Source organism: Lithobates pipiens, unplaced genomic scaffold, assembly GCF_037356315.1.
Source record: "Lithobates pipiens isolate NorthernLeopardFrog02 unplaced genomic scaffold, aLitPip1_a1.2 Scaffold_19, whole genome shotgun sequence".
Lineage (NCBI taxonomy): Eukaryota > Metazoa > Chordata > Amphibia > Anura > Ranidae > Lithobates > Lithobates pipiens.
This window is the reverse complement of record NW_027507764.1, coordinates 513,282,259-513,300,563: the sequence shown is the minus strand read 5'-3', so window position 1 is coordinate 513,300,563 and position 18,305 is coordinate 513,282,259. Positions and strand designations below refer to the sequence as shown.

Below are 18,305 nucleotides of genomic sequence, written 5' to 3'. Positions count from 1 at the left end.
CTACCTTGTTTTGTTTTTCAAGACAAATTGGTCTTTCTTTTTGGTGGCAAATTGTAGAAAATAACTACTGATTTTTTTTTTATTATCAAAGGAAACATGGCCCAAAATAATTGTAACACTCTTTTTTGTAATTCAACTGTATATTTCTTGCTAGTACCATCATTTACCACCAAAGGACAACCCAAAATAAATTCTCTTGCTCCTGATGATCACAGCGATTACAGCAATACCACATATGTGTATGTTGCTCCTGACGATCGCAGTGATACCACGTATGTGTATGTTAGTTGTTTTGTGTACCCATAGTACAAAGAGCCAGAAACAATAGTGTGCATTTTGCTTTATTTTTTTTTTAATCTTACCTAAATCACACTGACATTAACTGACAGTGATACTATTTTTTTTTTAATCCTCCCCAAAATATACCTACCCTGACCTTTGATCCTGGCCTTGACCTTTGACCCTTACCTTGGCCTCAAAGTCTAACTTCACCTTTTTTTCCCTGAAATCCAGCCCCCTATGTACCAATATACCATTAATGTACCTTGGTTGCACAAAAATTAAAGTTTTCTTTGATTTTGAAAACAAGGCCTTACCTCAGCCATGGCTATATTTCTCAGATCACTTCCAAGACTCCCTGGTATACAGACACAGACAGACTAGCCAGTAAGACACAGGAAGGAGTTGTCCAGCTGACCTCATTAGCACACCTTCACCCATAAACTAAGGTTTCACAGCACCCCAGCATTCCTCCATGTGTGCATTTGCCTGGCTTCCCCAGGGTCCTTCCAGATGGGCTCAGACTGCATGCTAAATTCCCTGAGGCCACATGCAGCCCACGGGACACTCCTGATCTAGTGCAAGGGCCTGCCTGATTGGATACAGAGGGATTAGATTGATGGTGTGTCCTCCTATTATCTAGTTTTTTAAATAGAAAGGATATTGTACAGAGAATGTACAATCAGATTGTATAGTGTATGGCCACATTATACACCTAAAATTACCTATTTTTGCCTTCAGTGTCATTAATTGTTAACGGCACACCAAACACAGAAGCAAACACATATTTAGCCACATGAAAAAAACAGGTGATAAATGCAGTAAAAAACATGCAAAAATGTCCCATGAGCTACTTTGCCAGGTGTAGCACAGCCTATTGAAATCAACAGGCTTCCCAATGTGTGTCAATGGAAAAATGAGCCAAAAAACATGTGTAGGTGTGAATGGGGCCTGAAAGTGAAATTTATGTGTTTACACAAGAACAACAAAACTTGCAGTAATGCACCACGCTCTGCTCCAAAAAACGTTCTGGAGCTTCTCTGGGACGATTATCATATGTAGGGCAGCCAAATGCATGACGAGTGCAAACGCTCCAAAACAAACGCATGCGGGAATGTGAGTTTTCACTACGTGGAGATGTGAATGAGACCTGACAACTGAGTGTTTCTGTCCACTCCCTTCTATGTACTTGTATAAAGATGGCCATATACTATGCAATCTGATTGTACAATCTCTATACAATTTCCTTTAGATTTACCAGAACTAAGGAATAGAAAGACACACCTGATAAATCCGTTCAATCTATATACAATCAGGCAGGCCTTGTAATACATATCTGATGGGAGATCTAAAGGAGATTGTACAATCAGATTGTATATGGAGAAGGTGGAAGCTAGTAATGTAATGATGGAGGTGTGCTCCACAGTGGTGAACACACCCTATCCCACCCTCTTCAGTGATGCAACAAGGAAGTGAAGGCTTCTGGGAGATGACCTAACAGGAAGTGAATGCTGATACAAGCTATAGGAAGTGATGGAATCTGAAAATCCATTCAAAGATACAAAAAGACTGACAGGATTCTAAACATCCTGTGGATGAGGTAAGTGACAGAAAAGCCTGGGTTGGCTAGACCAGAAATAGTATTGAAAAACACTTTTATTTATTATGAAAAGTGAAATTCTGCCCAAAAAGATGAACTTATACTTTAACACTAACCCTGCTACTGACCTAGATCAAACCTTGTTCTAGCTATTTAAAAAAAAAAAAAAATTAATGCACATTTGTTCATTTTTCATCTAATGCCACGTACACACGATCGGACTATCGGGCGGACGACCTGCCGGACTTTGCAGCGGAGGTCCGCCGGACTTTCCGAACGAGCGGACCTGCCCACACATGACCAGACATTTCCAGCGGACTAGGTCTGGCGGAAATACCCAGACTTTTGAAATGAACGAACTTGCCCACACACACAAAGAAAAGTCCGTTCATTTTGAGCGTGACTCCAGGTAGACGGGACTAGCGCAGGAAGTCAATGTCGCCGCCTCCATTAGTGAGATTGACACCTCGCTAGCCCCGTCACCTGGTATGGATTTAAAGGGGAAGCCCTATGCCAAAAAAACGCTGTGGGGTCCCCCCAAAGTCCATAGCAGACCCTTATCCGAGCACGCAGCCATCCGGTCAGTAAAGGGGGTGGGGACGAATGAGTGCCCCCTCTCCTGAGCCATACCAGGCCACGTGCCCTCAACATGGGGGGTACTTTGGGGAAGGGGGGCCCTGCGGCCCCCCCAACCCAAAAGACCTTCCCAACAACCCTGGCCGTTGCTTGTTGGGGTCTGCGGGCGGGGGGCTTATCAGAATCTGGGAGCCCCCTTTAATAAGGGTGCCCCCAGATTCCGGCCCCCTACCATATGTGAATGAGTATGGGGTACATTGTACCCCTAACCATTCACCTGGTGAAAAAAAGTGTACAGAAAAAAAACACAACACAGTTTTTTAAAATACTTTATTAGACAGCTCCGGTGGTCTTCTCTTGTCCCGGTCTTCGGGGGTCTTGTCCCGCTCTTCGGTCCTTCTTGCCGGGCCCCCGCTTTCTTCTTCCAGCTCTTTTACTAGAGTTGGCCTGGTCTTCTGTCGCCGCCGCTGCCGCCGCCTTCTACTTCTTCTTCTTCTTCTCTTCTTCTTCTTCTTCCTTCTTCTGATGTTGACACAACGCTCTCTCCGGCCGTAATGTTGGGGACGCGTCGTGCAGCGACTTATATAGGGACAAGGGGCAGGGTCACCGGGTGATGTTACATGGTGACCCCACCCCTTATGATGTCACAGTCCCGGGGGATGCTGGGAATGTGACATCATAAGGGGCAGGGTCACCGTGTGACATCACTCGGTGACCCCACCCATTGCCCCTATATAAGTCGCCCCACAACGCGTCCCCAGCATTACGGCCGGAGAGAGAGCATCATGTCAACATCAGAAGAAGAAGACAAGAAGATGAAGAAGCAGAAGGTGGTGGCGGCGACAGAAGACCGGGTCAACGCTAGTAAAAGAGCTGGAAGAAGAAAGTGGGGGCCCAGCAAGAAGAACCGAAGAGCGAGACAAAACCCCCGAAGACCGGGACAAGACCCCCGAAGTCAGAAGAAGACGGCAACAGTGACAAAGGAGAAAGCCGGGCTCCTCTGCTAGTAAAAGAGCTAGCAAAAGAGCACAAGATAGCGGAGGAGTCCAGCGAGAAGACCCCCGAAGAAGAGAACACCACTGGAGCTGTCTAATAAAGTATTTTAAAAAACTGTGTTGTGTTTTTTTCTGTACACTTTTTTTCACCAGGTGAATGGGTAGGGGTACAATGTACCCCATACTCATTCACATAGGGTAGGGGGCCAGAATCTGGGGGCCCCCTTATTAAAGGGGGCTCCCGGATTCTGATAAGCCCCCCGCCCGCAGACCCCGACAACCAACAGCCAGGGTTGTCGGAAAGAGGCCCTTGTTCTCATCAACATGGGGACAAGGTGCTTTGGAGTGGAGGGGCCGCAGGGCCCCCTTCCCCACAGCACCCCCCCCATGTTGAGGGCACGTGGCCTGGTACGGGTCTGGAGGGGGGCTGCTCGCTTGTCCCCACCCCCTTTCCTGACTGGCCGGGCTGCATGCTCGGATAAGGGTCTGCTATGCACCTTGGGGGGACCCCCACACTGTTTTTTCAGTATAGGGCTTCCCCTTTAAATCCATACCAGGTGACAGGGCTAGCGAGGTGTCAATCTCGCCAATGGAGACGGCGACATTGATCTTCTTCGCTAGTTCCGTCTACCTGGAGCCACTCTCAAAATGAACGGATTTTTCTTTGTGTGTGGGCAAGTCTGTTCATTTCAAAAGTCCAGCAGACTAGCACACAGACGGGCAGTCCGGCGGACAATTTTTAGTCAAAACTTCCTTCAAAGTCCGCCGGACTTTTGGGAAGAAAAAGTCGACCGGAGCCCACACACAGGCAGATTGAAATTTGATCATGTGTACTAATGTATTAGTGTATAAGATAGTTTTGTATTTAAGATACATTAATAATTTAGTTTATTCAGTATTAAATGGAGCTTAGTTATGTAGCATGAGGTTATATATTCTGTAATATTTATGCTTTTGGTAAACTCATTCAATGAATCCAAACTCTGCAAGCTGAGATAACGTGCACTGCCTTGATGCAGTCATACAATTTCACAGTAACCATGAGATAAAACAAAGTTCAGGAATATTCCTTCATCCCATTGTTTTGCAAATCTATGTACATCACAAACTGTATGATTAAATCTGTTCTGATATCACTGTTTTACTTACCTGACAACTTATTATTCTAAATAGGAAACCTTCATTTTGTTTGCATATATTAAACATTCTAACTACCAGCAAGAATGAGTCCTTACATTTAAAGAGCACCTGTCATTTGAGATCCATCATGGCAGCCCCTGCTGCCCCCACGTCCCTAACCTTGTTGTGTCACTGCCGCATCACCAGCTGTCCCATTAAAGTGAATGGGAATGTCGGTGAGTCAACAGCGGGTCAGAGGAGGAGCCACTACGGGACAGAGATGACAGTTGTACTTTAACTGCTTGCTGCCTGCCCACGCGTCAGCGGCACTTTAACCGACCGTGTCCAATCACAGCCGGTCACATGTAAACAAGGAAGTTCCGGTAATTGGCTCTCCTCGCCTCACACTGAGAAAATGTGAGGAGATGAGAGCTGATCAGCAGCATTTCCTCACAGGGGGATATGTAGAAATGTAATCAGGGCACTGATCATCAGTGCCCTGATTACAATAAAGAAAAAAGTATCACCAATCAGTGCCCACCAATTGCCCACCAATGCCAGCTATAAGTGCCCACCAGTGGCGGCAATCATTGCCCACCACTGCCCACAAGTGCCACCAATCAGTACCCATTAGTGATGCCAGTCAGTGCTGGCAATCAGTGCCACCTATCAGTGCTGCCCATCAATGCCCATCACTGCTGTCAATCAATGCCCATCAGTGCCACCCATCAGTGCCCATCAGTACTGCCTATCCGTGCTGTCTATTAGTGCCCACCAATGCTGCCTATCAGTGCTCATCAGTGCCACCTATCAGTGCCCATAAGTGTGGCATATTAGTGCCTCCTCATCAGTGACACCTTATCAGTGCCCACAAGTGCCGCCTCATCAGTGTCCATAAGTGCAACCTCATCAATGCCCACCAGTTCAGCCTATCAGTGCCCATTAGTGCTGCCTCATCAGCGCACATCATTGAAGGTGAAAAATTACTTTGTTACAAAATTTCCTGACAGAAAAAAAGTAAAAAACATTTTTTTTCAAATTTTTTTTTTTTTTGTAAAAAATAAACAACCCAGCAGTGATTAAATACCACCAAAAGAAAGCTCTATTTGTGTGATGAAAATAATAAAAAAAATTGTTTGGGTACAGTGTAGCACGACCGCGCAATTGTCATTCAACGTGCGACAGTGCTGAAAGCTGAAAAATAGCTTGGGCAGGAATGAAGTTAGTGCCCGGTAGGCAAGTGGTTAACAAATGTTGATTTAAATTGAGTTGATTTAAATCAATCCTTTTTACTAGTGTTTTAAATCAAATCCTCCTGCTCAAGGATTTACTTTACTTCAGAGAGGCTGCATATCTGTGTACGGTCAGCGGGAAGGGGTTAAAGAATATGTAAACCCAACATTTCATATTCCTTATATGTGCCTGCTGTACCATGTACTTGTATAAAAAAAAAAGTCTCCTGTTCTCTTTCTGTTGTTTCCCTTGTGTGAAATACTTGGCATTTCCCTTGTGTGAAATACTTGGTGCCAACTCCTCTGCTTTCCCTTTTGAAAACTGACCATGCTAGGCATTAGAGCACAGCATGGCAGCATGGTCAGTTCTCTAACTGTGCTGAGAACTGAGCATGCTGTCCTCCAATGATCAGACTTGACCTGAAATCCCCCCCCCCACACAGCCATTTGCTGGAAAGACCAGTGTTCTGCTGTTTCTCCTCCCCCAGCTCTCTAAGCTCCTTATGTAGCTGAGGTTTTTAAAAAGGGGAAAAGGTATTTATAATATTTCATATGCATACACAAATATTTTGCCTTTCATTTATATTTTAAACTGAATGGGTTGTTTACAATGTGAGGGTTTACATATACTTTAAGTCAAAAATCTGCAAAATACAGCAAAAAAAACGAAAATCATTTAAAACACAAAGAAAACACACCTAAAACCAATTAACAGTCTTAAAAACCACCCAACCACAACAGTTATACCACCCCTATTGACTGCACTGCATTTCCTCTCAAGGCAAAATTTTTAAGTAAAATTGGCAAATTTCATAGAATTTTGAGCAAAGCAAAGCCCTGCCCTTGCCTATAAAAGATCTGTCAAACTCGAAGAGGGCTCATACATCGGGAGACCTCTTAGCCCTTGTAAACACAGTCGGAGATTCCGACAACCAAATCCGTCGGAGTAATTCCGACGGATTAATTCCGGAAGAGGTCCGGAAGTGATGTTGCATACACACGGTCGGACTAAATTGTCGGAAAATCCGATTGTACATAACGTGATGATGTTACTTAGTTACGACGGGACTACGTTCAGGCTAGTAGCCAATAGCTTTGGTCTAGGAATTTGATCTGAGCATGCGTGGCACTTTGCCTGTCGGAATAGGCTACACATGATCGGAGTATGTCCGATAGGAGCATTTTGTCGGAAAATTTTACCCGCAAGTTGGAAAACTTGGTCTGTCGGATATACCGACGGAAACAGTCCGATGCAGACCACACACAGTCGGAATATCCGACAAAACGGTCTGATAGGACACATTTCGTCGGAATCTCCGACCGTGTGTACAAGGGCTTAGAAGGCGAAGCGTCTTTTCAAATTTTTTCTATTTTACAGAGCGGCATGACTGATGGTGGATTACATCGCTGGACACTATTTTTTTTCTTTTAATAAAGGATTTGTCTCCTGTTTTCTTACTTTTTGACACTTTTTTTAGTGAATGAGTAAGGGTACGATATACCCGATACCCATTCACATGGTGGGGAGTCGAGCTCTTGAGGCCCCCTTGTTAAAGGGAATTTCCAGATTCCAATAAGCCCCCCACCCACAGACCCAACAACCACAGCCCACGGTTGTCTGGAAGAGGCCCTTGTAATCATGTTGAGGGCATGTGGCTTGGTATGGTTCAGGAGGGGGGGCGCCCGTTCCCCCACCTTTTCCTGACCAGCCAGGCTGCACGCTCTGATAAGGGTCTGGTATGGATTTTGGGGGGACCCCACGCCATTTTTTTTATATTTTGGCGTAGGGTTCTCCCTAAAATCCATACCAGACCCTTTTATTAACATTTTAATATTGCAGAGCAATTGCCGGCATACTTTTCTTTAACATTTATCTGTCAGTGGGGAAGCCAGCTGACAGATAATGACTCATGGTGGATAAGGACGCAGGTGGCCAGCTTCCTGGCCCGCTGCTTAACCACTTGCCACCCGCCCTATAGCAGATACACGGCGGCAAAGTGGTTTCAAAATCCTGACCGGACGCCATATGACGTGATCAGGATTTTGAGCTGCCGCACGCCCCCGGTCTGACAGTCAGTCTGACACCCTGCAACTACAATCTCGGTAAAGAGTCTCCGACGGAGACTCTTTACCACGTGATCAGCCGTGTCCAATCACGGCTGATCACAGTGTAAATAGGAAGAGCCGGTGATTGGCTTTTCCTCACTTGCGTCTGTCAAACGCGAGTAGAGGAGAGTCGATCGGCTGCTCCTCTGACAGGGGGGGTCTGTGCTGATCGATTATCAGCGCCGCCCCCCCCCCCCAGGATGCCCACACTGGACCGCCAGGGATGCCACCCGACCACCAGGGATGCCCAGGACAAGGTATGCCACCCTAGACCACAGGGATTCCAGTCAGTGCCACAATGGATGCCAATCAGAGCCCATCACTGATTGGCATGCATTATTGTTTGGCACTGATTGGCATCCATTAATACAGTATAATATAATACAATGCCACCTAGCAGTTCCCATCTGTGCCGCCTATCAGTGCCCATTCATGCCCACCTGTGCTGCCTATCCATGCCCATCTGTGCTGCCTATCCATGCCCATCTGTGCCGCCTATCCATGCCCACCTGTACCGCCTATCCATGCCCATCCATGCCGCCCATCCATGCCAAACCGTGCCAGCTATCAGTGCCAATTTGTGCCACCTATCAGTGCCCATCCGTGTCGCCCATCAGTGCCACCCATCAGTGCCGCCTATCAGTGCCCATCAGTGTCGCCTATCAGTGCCACATATCAGTGTCCATCAATGCCACCTCATCAGTGCCACTTCATTGGTGCCACCTCATCGGTGCCCATCAGTGTCGCCTTATCATTACCCATCAGAGCAACCCCATCAGTGCCCATCAGTGAAGGAGAAAACGTACTTATTTACAAAGTTTTGAAACTGAAACAAAAAAAACATATTTTTTTTTAAAAATGTGGTATTTTTTTATTTGTTTAGCAAAAAACAAAAACCGTAGAGGTGATCAAATACCACCAAAAGAAAGCTCTATTTGTGGGAAAAAAATTATAAAAATTTCCTTTGGGTGCAGTGTAGCATGACCGCGCAATTGTCATTCAAAGTGCGACAGCGCTGAAAGCTCAAAACTGGTCTGGGCAGGAAGGTGTTTAAGTGCCCTGTATTGAAGTGGTTAACAACCAGCTATTTGATCCGAATTTTAATTGTTCCGAAAAGTTGGAATTTGTTAGAAAACAAATAAATGAAACCAATTTTACTGGATTTCAACTGAATTTGTTCTCAATCATTACTATTTAATTCAGGTACATCCGAATCGCCGAATAACCAAAAATTTGTCCGAATTTGTATTCGGGCCAAAACAGAGGAGGAGGTCTAGTGCTAGAATTATTGCTCTCGCTCTAACGTTCACGGCGTATGTAACCTATGTGTATCTGGCTCTGATACCAGCCAGTGTCTCACAAGCCACTGACCTCACCACACATCCCTGCTTCTAGGTGATATGTAGCTTTTGTTGGGTGAGTCCAGGAGTATCTCTAGTGGAAAAGGTGAACCTGTCTATTGCAGGTTGAGAAGCTACACTGCTAAAGTTTACAAAGAAGAATAATGGATAAGCAAGTACACCATTTTACCTAAGACTTGCGCATAAAATGAAGTGTGGTATGGCTGATCTTCTTGCTACTTCATCAGAGGAATGAGGAACCTAACTCCGTCATTTCATTATAATGTCAGCCCGTGATTTTATTTCTTGTATTTTACTTATATCTGGTTGTAATGTGGGGGTGCCTAAAGTGTCACAAATTCCTTTATGTGGCTAAATTGTGTAATCTATAGGTGCTTAAAATAAATATATAAGTTACCCTCATGTATTAGATTGATTTATAAATCAAAAACTCACCTGACCTAAACCCCATGGAGAATCTGTGGGGTATTGTCAAGAGGAAGATGAGAGACACCAGACCCAACAATGCAGATGAACTGAAGGCCTCTATTAAAGCAGCCTGGGCTTCCATAACACCTCAGCAGTGCCACAGGCTGACCACCTCCATGTCATGCCACATTGATGCAATAATTCATGTAAAAGAAGCCCAACCAAGTATTGAGTGTATACTATTATAATGGATGTGATCATGAGTGTTATAAGTGAAATGCCTATTTCTGGTACTCTTATAGATATAAGTGCTTATATTTCACTATCAGCTATCAACCTTAATCATACTCATTTAATCATAATTAAGATGTCTGCCAGCTTCTCCCTTCATGTGGAACGAAACTACAAGGGTTAAAAAGAGCAACGTCAAAAAGAAGATTGCGCCTGTTTTCGGCACCATGAGACTACACCCAAGAGGAAGAAGGGGCTGGAAACATGACCCTATTTTAGCTTCGATAGTTTGCTTTTACCTTTTTAAGACATAAACCAGCTAAAAAGCTTATACTCCGTCACAATAATGAATATGTACATGGACATACTTTTCAGTAAGCCAACATTTCTGCATTAAAAATCTTTTCTTTTTTTTTTTTTTATTGGTCTTATGTAATATACTTATTTTCTGAGATATTGAATTTTTGGTTTTCTCTAGCTGTAAGCCATAATCATCAAAATTAAAAGAAAAAAAATGCTTGAAATATATCACTCTGTGTGTAACGCATATAAAATATACAAATTTCACTGGTTGAATTGAATTACAGAAATATATTATGTTTTTGATGATATTCTAATTTTATGAGATGCACCTGGATACCCAGCTTAAAGTGGTTGTAAAGGCACAAGTTTTTTTTTACCTTAATGCATTCTACGCATGAAAGTAAAACACCTTCTGTGTACAGCAGCCCCCTAATATTTACCTGAGCCCCCTCTCTATCCAGCAATCTCCACGAGAGCCATGCCTTTTGTCGAGACCTCGCACCTGAACGCACCAGGCGTGCCAGCGTGGGACCGCTGAAAGAAGTGATAAGAGGAGGATTCGGGCTGCTCTGTGCAAAACCATTATGACATGTTTATTATAAAAAAAAAAAAAAAAAAACACAATATAACACTTTAAGTCACAAGTTTAGTTTAGTTCCTGCTTTTGTAGTTGCCTTTGTAGATACAAGAAATTTTAGAACCCTACACTCATTTGTGATGCAGACTTGGCAGGCTGAGCTTCTCTTCATAAAAGTTTAGCACTTTGAAAGAACTGTCACCCGTATTTTGGAAGAAAAGTAAAGTTTCTTTCTGCCGATCCCCGTGCCTCCAACAATTAGAGCTTCTAATTTGCAGCCAAGAGATACAGGGCTAAATTGAAATATCAATTTCAAGCAAACGTTCTACCCGGGACACTAATTGATACTGTCTGACTGAGCATGTGCGCTTGTCAGCTGACTTTAGTCCAATTCAGCATAAAAAAAGTTGGCACCTAAATTGGGATTTCTTGAACAGAATTTTCTGTTTTGATTTATGATTGTTTTCAGGGTTTTTTTTTTACATTGGGAATGTTGTTTCACCTGTGAGTGGAGATACAGCCCGCTTGGCTAACTGCCTTGAAAACACACGTGCCTGCCAGAGTCATGAATAATTCTGTGTTTAACGTGCTAAATTTCTGTTCCAAATTATGAATTTTCTACGAGTTGCATGGAAATATTCAGATAAGTTTCTGCTGTTCCTGTTGTCTTCTTGAAAAGTTTAAGCTGACTGAAGTTATCAATTGGTTCTGGAAATGAAAATAGCCATAAAACATTTTTTAAAAAGAACCTGTCAATTTTCTACTAAAATGCTTATTTACATAATTGGCAACTTTCTTTGGCCTAACATGCATGTTATATAGGACAACCGGGCTTAACATAAAGCTTAATGGGAGAGAGATGGTTTTAAAATAGACATATATAGAAGTACTTTTTGATGTAATTTTTACATGTTTACTTGCTTGTGAGGCTGTTTTTATTAATGCTATTTCATATACAAAGATTCTCCCTCTGCATGTCTCTGCGTAGTCAGAATCTTTGCTGAATGACTGCTCAAATAAAATCAAATACAGAATAAACAAACTAGTTATTGTATTGTATAAAATAAAAGTTTGGGACTTTATATGAGGCAATGTCCTAGGCATATGCCTCCATCCCTGTCAGTATGAACAAAAGGGAAAAGTATGGAAGTGGGACTTTAATATGAAGTACGTGGTTGAAAAACCATGAGCGTGTAAATAAAAATAATATTTATTGATACATATAATATTTACAATTCTTACATTGGTCTGTATCAAAGTACAATTAAACATAATAGTATTAGTGTAAGAGAACCAGTTGCTCCCATCCATTGCGCACTCGCGCACACTCGGGCACGTGGGCGCCCACACATGCCTGTGTGCATTAATGCATGGCGGTGTTGCTTGCACACGCAGGCGTGTGGCCATGGTGCCAATTGGCGCCAGGCGGCCTATTTAAAGAAGTGCTCTGACCCCAGATGGTTGCTGACTGATCTTCAGCTGTTCCTGATATCCTGCACCCCCTATTCACCTGTCTGATACCTCCTGATGAACCTGAATTGCTCTGACCCTGTTCCTGGATCCTGTTCTTGCTCTGGTTCCCAGCTCCTGACCCTGGCTATCCTGTTGATCTCGCCTCTGCCTTTGTACCTCATTGCCCGCCTGTTACCGAACCTGGCTTTCCTCAAGACCCTGTTCTCACTTCTGTCCATCCTGCACGTGCCTGCTGCCTTGATCTTGCAACCTTCTGCGATCTCCTGCTGCAAGCCTATCAAGGACTTAACTACACTGCACATTCCAGTTCCACGGTTCCTGCGGAGTTCCCCTTTAAGCCCAGCTGATCCTTGGTACAAGACGATCCATCCTGTCCTGACAGCTCTCCTGCCTGTCCAAGATCGCTTCCTCTTCTGCAAGGCTCCAGGTCCACAGCTGCAGGCACTCCTGTTCCTCCTGGCCCTTGGTTCCCTCTGTTCCACTCCCAGTGGAGCCTGGGCAGGAGATACAAGAGAGGCAAACCTCGTCAATTCAGTCTCCTCCAAGGTACGTGACAAATAGTATTAAATACAATTCATACATATATTACAAAATAATACCTAGGTGACCTGTATTATCTCTAATGCATTTCATTGTTGTTGGATAAAGATCATAAATATGGCGCAGTTACGCTGACATTTTAACATCCGTGAGCATCACTGGAGCTGGTTTTGGGGCCAATTGCCGGGCAGCTTTAATTAACCACTTAGATGATGGCATCTCCTTCTCCCTTCGCACATACTTGTGTGACATTGGTGGGTGGTCTTCGGCGGTACCTATATAGGCACTGTCCTTAGGAGGTTTAGTCACTTTGCTCACTTTTTCTGGGACATCATACATGTCCCTGTATCTCATTCTTCACAACGTTCTAGTATTAGGCATCACTTCAAATCACTGTTGTTATCTAGATCTGTCTTTCCTTTCGTTACTCCCTGGTTCATTTAGGCTCCTTTTGATGGTTCAGATTTTTATTTCTATACACTTCAATTCCTGCACTTTCCAACTCCTCTGGCTTCTCCCTGGATATTAGTTTTACACTCCTATTTATTTTAATCCTATTTATACTGGGTTATACTGGGTTATGTTGTACACTATGGAATATAGTATATCCCTATATTCTTCACAGAAGCCCTTCACAGCTGGTGCTAATCACCATTTGACCACACATGAGGAATACTCTAGGTATACACATCCACCTTGGCTATTATTTGTGTTGCCTCTCTGTTGGGGAACCCACTACCTCAGTTCCCGGAAATGATACCTCCAGGGAGCTTTCAGCTCTTAGCACCTTACCACCAACATACCAATATATTTTTTGTAAGTAATTTAGGGGGGCCCCTTTAGGAATCCATGTGATTTACTGCAGATACTTACCAAGTGCCCACTCCTGAAGAGTGGCTATAAGCCACGAAACACGTTGAGCTATCAGATGCCGTGTTTAATATATATCATGCTTTTTTTACAGGTTTTTTTATGGAACTTTTCTATATGTATCATGTGTTCCAGGAAATTCACATGAATTTCTTACAATCATGCAAATTATATTTTTATGAGCTTTATCCAACAACAATCAATTAGAGAGAATACAGGTCACCTAGGTATTATTTTGTAATATATTTATGAACTGTTATTTCTTTAATACTATTACTATTATGTATAATTGTAGCTTGATACAGACCAATGTAAGGATTGTATATATTATATGTATCAATAAATATTATTATTTTTTACCAACTAATTTTGCAACCGCGTACTTCATATTAAAGTCCTACTTTCTCCCTTTTCCCTTTGTTCATAGTTATTGTATTGGGCTTGGCTTAATTAAACAATTAATCTGAACTGACCCACTGACTTTCACTATGCAGGAAGCACACAATGAAATATCACAAGCAACTGTGGCTGATCTCATGAACCTAGGTATGAACAAATGAACAAATTGATGGGGTGGGCAACTACATGGAAAATTAGGTTTAATGTAGAAAAATGTAATATAATGCATCTGGGTGGCAAAAATATGAATGCAATCTATACACTGGGGGGAGAACCTCTGGGAGAATCTAGGATGGAAAAAGGATCTGGAGGTCCTAGTAGATGATAGGCTCAGCAATGGCATGCAATGCCAAGCTGCTGCTAACAAAGCAAACAGAATATTGGCATGCATTAAAAAGGGGATCAACTCCAGAGATAAAATGATAATTCTCCTACTCTACAGGACTCTGGTCTGGCCGCACTTGAAGTATGCTGTCCAGTTCTGGGCACCAGTCCTCAGGAAGGATTTACTGGAAATGTAGTGAGTACAAAGAAGGGCAACAAAGCTAATAAAGGGTCTGGAGGATATTAGTTATGAGGAAAGGTTGCGAGCACTGAACTTATTCTCTCTAGAGAAGAGACGCTTGAGAGGGGATGTGATTTCAATTTACAAATACCACACTGGTGACCCCACAATAAGGATAAAACTTTTTGCGGAAGGGAGTTTAACAAGACACATGGCCACTTTAGAAGAAAAGAGGTTTAACCTTAAACTACGTAGAGGGTTCTTTACTGTAAGAGCGGCAAGGATGTGGAATTCCCTTCCACAGGTGGTGGTCTCAGCAGGGAGCATCGATAGTTTCAAAAACTATTAGATAAGCACCTGAATGACCACAACGTACAGGGATATACAATGTGAGACTGACATATAATCACACACATAGGTTGGACTTGATGGACTTGTGTCTTTTTTCAACCTCACTTACTAAAATACAGGAACCGACTTTTATGGCCAAAGCTGAAGCTTCTACACCATTTCTTTTCTCCTGCACATTAATATTAGCCAGTGAAGTAGCTCATCACAGTGTGGGCCAATAGCAGTGTGTGGGGGTGGGTGATAGTAGCAAGCTACCACAAACAATTACAGGCTTTGTCTGTCAGATTTGGCTATGAAAGTTTGCTCCAAGTATGTGCAGAAAGCCCTAAGGCCTCATGCACACAGACTGTTTGAGGCTTAAAATGTGGTCTTCCATAAAATCCAAGGGTTTTTCCCTGCCCAGGGAGCCACAGGTGGTGTGTACAGTACGTCATAAAAGTGAATGGCTGTACCCACCCGTACTCGGGTATACTTCGATGTTTTCGTGCATTACCATAAATGTCCTGGGTATGAAAATTACGTCACACAGAGATATACCCCAACCATCCTGGATTTGGCGGGCCCAACCCAAGATTTATTTTAAATCCAAATATTCTGTGTTTCCTGGAACTCAGTGCCAGAACAAGTACCGGCATTTAGCTCCACTAACTCACCTGACAGGGGCACTATAGTGCGAACACATGGGACACCTGCCCCACCACCCTATAGTGGAGGAGATTGTGCTACTGGGCTCTTGGACTTTGGGATTGTGGTACTGAGCTCTGGGAGCCCGGATTTGTGAAATGTTGGCATTTTGTTCAAATTTTGGGACAGTCACTGCAAATCCATGACAGTTGGGAGGTAATGATTTATACTAGAAGTGGGGAGAGGATTTGGGTTTAAAGGGGTGGGTTTGTGCTGGGAGCTGGGGTATGTGCTAGAAGTGGGAAGAGGATTTGTGCTAGTAGAGGAGATTTTGGGGGAAGGGGGATATGTGTTGGAGAAGATTGGGAGGGGGAAGGGAAGATTTGGGGGGGGGCGAGGCTGTGCTGGGACAGAGGAGAGGAGGATTTGTGCTGGAGAGGATGGGGGAGGGGAATTTGTTGCAGAATGGTCTTAACAGTGTTTAATTGTTTTTTCTTGGCAGGTTTTCAACCCCTGGTCCTGTGTGCTGTAAAAAGGAGGCCCAGACCCCGGCACGCTCTCTGGCGGAATCTGTTCTGGTCTGGCCCATTCTGTCTTACTTGTCGTCATTGCCAGAGTCTGGATTTCTAATGCCATGCCAAAGTCAGAGTTCGATGCCATACATGGACTCAACCAGTTATGGACTTTTTCCTATGCAGATATGCGGGGGGCGGGGGTCAGCCACAAGCCTGGAATAGGGACTAGGGACGTAAAGGAAATGAGTGCACTGTTGTCTGTATAAGTCATCATGTTAATATACTAAAATTAACCGTTTGAAACTCTGACTGGTCTGAAGTCACTCATGGGATGTAATGCAAGTAACCAGCACATATAGTTACATCTCTGGTCACTAAATACATCGGGGTATGAAGATAATGGTACAGGAGTTCATACAGTGTGAAGATACAGGGGTTACCAAGGGTAACTGAGGTCTCTCTAGGAGCATGTCTTCAGTGTGTACATGGGACAGGGTAAGGTAGCCTCTTGCAACAAGGGAGATGTTATCTGCACTCTTTCAGCAGCATTCCACTTCCCATAGCAACGGAAGGAGATCTGTGCTGCTGAGGCTCTCAGCCTGGAGGCACACATGGAGTCTGCGGTAGGTGCATGGCAGGACCCCATACCATTACTGGGAGTGAGGTAGCTGTGATGCATTGGACAGGTAAAGAGGACAATGGCTCCCAAATGCGCAAGTGACCCTGGTGATGCACAGTAGCATCAAAAGAGTTTATTAGTGATCAGTCAGCAGTTCCAGTATAGGTACCCCCTGTGTAAGGCAGTGACACTATTCAAAGTGTCTAGCATAGCCCAGAAGAAACCCCACTGAGGTAGGCCTCTCATGTGACCCTTGCTTGGTGCCCAACAAGCAAGGAAACATAGAGGATGCGACAACTAATTACCCCACCTACCCTACAGGCAGTCTGCTTTCTAATCATAAAATGAGAGCCAGCATGCAAAGAGGGTGCTTTTAAAATATAGACAGGTGTGCCATTTAGTCCCTTCAATAGGTTTGCTCTGTATTTTTGGTGTTCTGGTAAGGTGATCTGTCCTCAGCTATAGGTATAATGTCCCAAATTACCAAGCAGTCTTAACCTATTCCCAGGAAACTGGTAGCATTTCTCTCTTACTTGGGAGTAGTATTCTACTAGGGTGCCCAAGGATTTAAAGTGGAATCACAGTTGTTTTTTTACATTTAAAATTAAAAAAACCACATTTGCTCCATTACTCTCCTTCAATAGCTGTCCCCCACAATATTACCTTTTGAATGACAATGAGCATAATTCAACCCTCTTCCTCTGAGTCCAGGCTATTGTGTATCACAGGCTGGCATACACAGCTCAGTATTACTTCACTGGATGGCACTCACATGTGCATAAAAAGGCACACTCAATTCACTCTTCTCAAGAATTAAGTTGCTGTTGAGAAGGAGGTAAAGGAGAGACATGCCTGACAGTATTGCTGTAAACATATCTCAGAATAAGCATGGAAAAATGCAGAACAATAAAAAATAATGTTGGGGTAAAAGTTATACAAGAACACAAAATACATTTTTAAGGCCTAAATTAAAGTATGTTTTTAAATTTGTCACAAGTGTCAGTACTTATTTTAATGAGCTGGTGCCAATTGCCCTAGGAAAAATATAAATTCCCCTGCCAACACCCACTCATAACTCCACAGTCATAATTTTGGTAAGGCTTAAAGCGGAGTTCCACCCTAAAGTGGAACTTCAGCTCATCGGAACCCTCCCCCCCTCCGGTGCCACATTTGGCACCTTTCAAGGGTGGGGGGGGGGTACAGATACCTGTATAATACAGGTATCTGCACCCACTTCCGGGCATAGATAGCCGCAGAATCTGTGGGTATTTACGCCACTTCCTGCGGGGCCGCCGCTGTCTGCTGAGAAACACACGTATCCCAAAGACAGCAGGGACCATCCTTATTGAGCAATAGGAAACCGGGAAGTGAAGCAGCAAGGCTTCACTTCCTGATTCCCACACCGAAGATGGTGGCGGCAGCACCCGAGAGCCGACAGATCGGCTTCAGGTGCCAACATTGCACGCATGCTGGAGGGGTAAGTGTCCATATTTTAAAAGCCAGCAGCTGCAGTATTTGTAGCTGCTGACTTAAAAAAAAAAACGCGGAACTCCCGCTTTAGTACAAATGCTGGACCTATCACAGTCACTCAAAGAGTGCTGACTATGCCTACCCTTTCCGCT

General features: G+C 43.8%; 1 long non-coding RNA gene across 1 annotated transcript; it reads left to right on the top strand.

Moving 5' to 3' along the window:
• The first annotated feature begins 1,773 nt into the window (after positions 1–1,773).
• Positions 1,774–16,921, top strand: LOC143998385 (uncharacterized). Its single transcript, XR_013277897.1, has 3 exons — positions 1,774–1,879; positions 14,165–14,216; positions 16,052–16,921. It is a non-coding gene; the product is annotated as an uncharacterized LOC143998385 (long non-coding RNA).
• Positions 16,922–18,305: the final 1,384 nt, after the last annotated feature.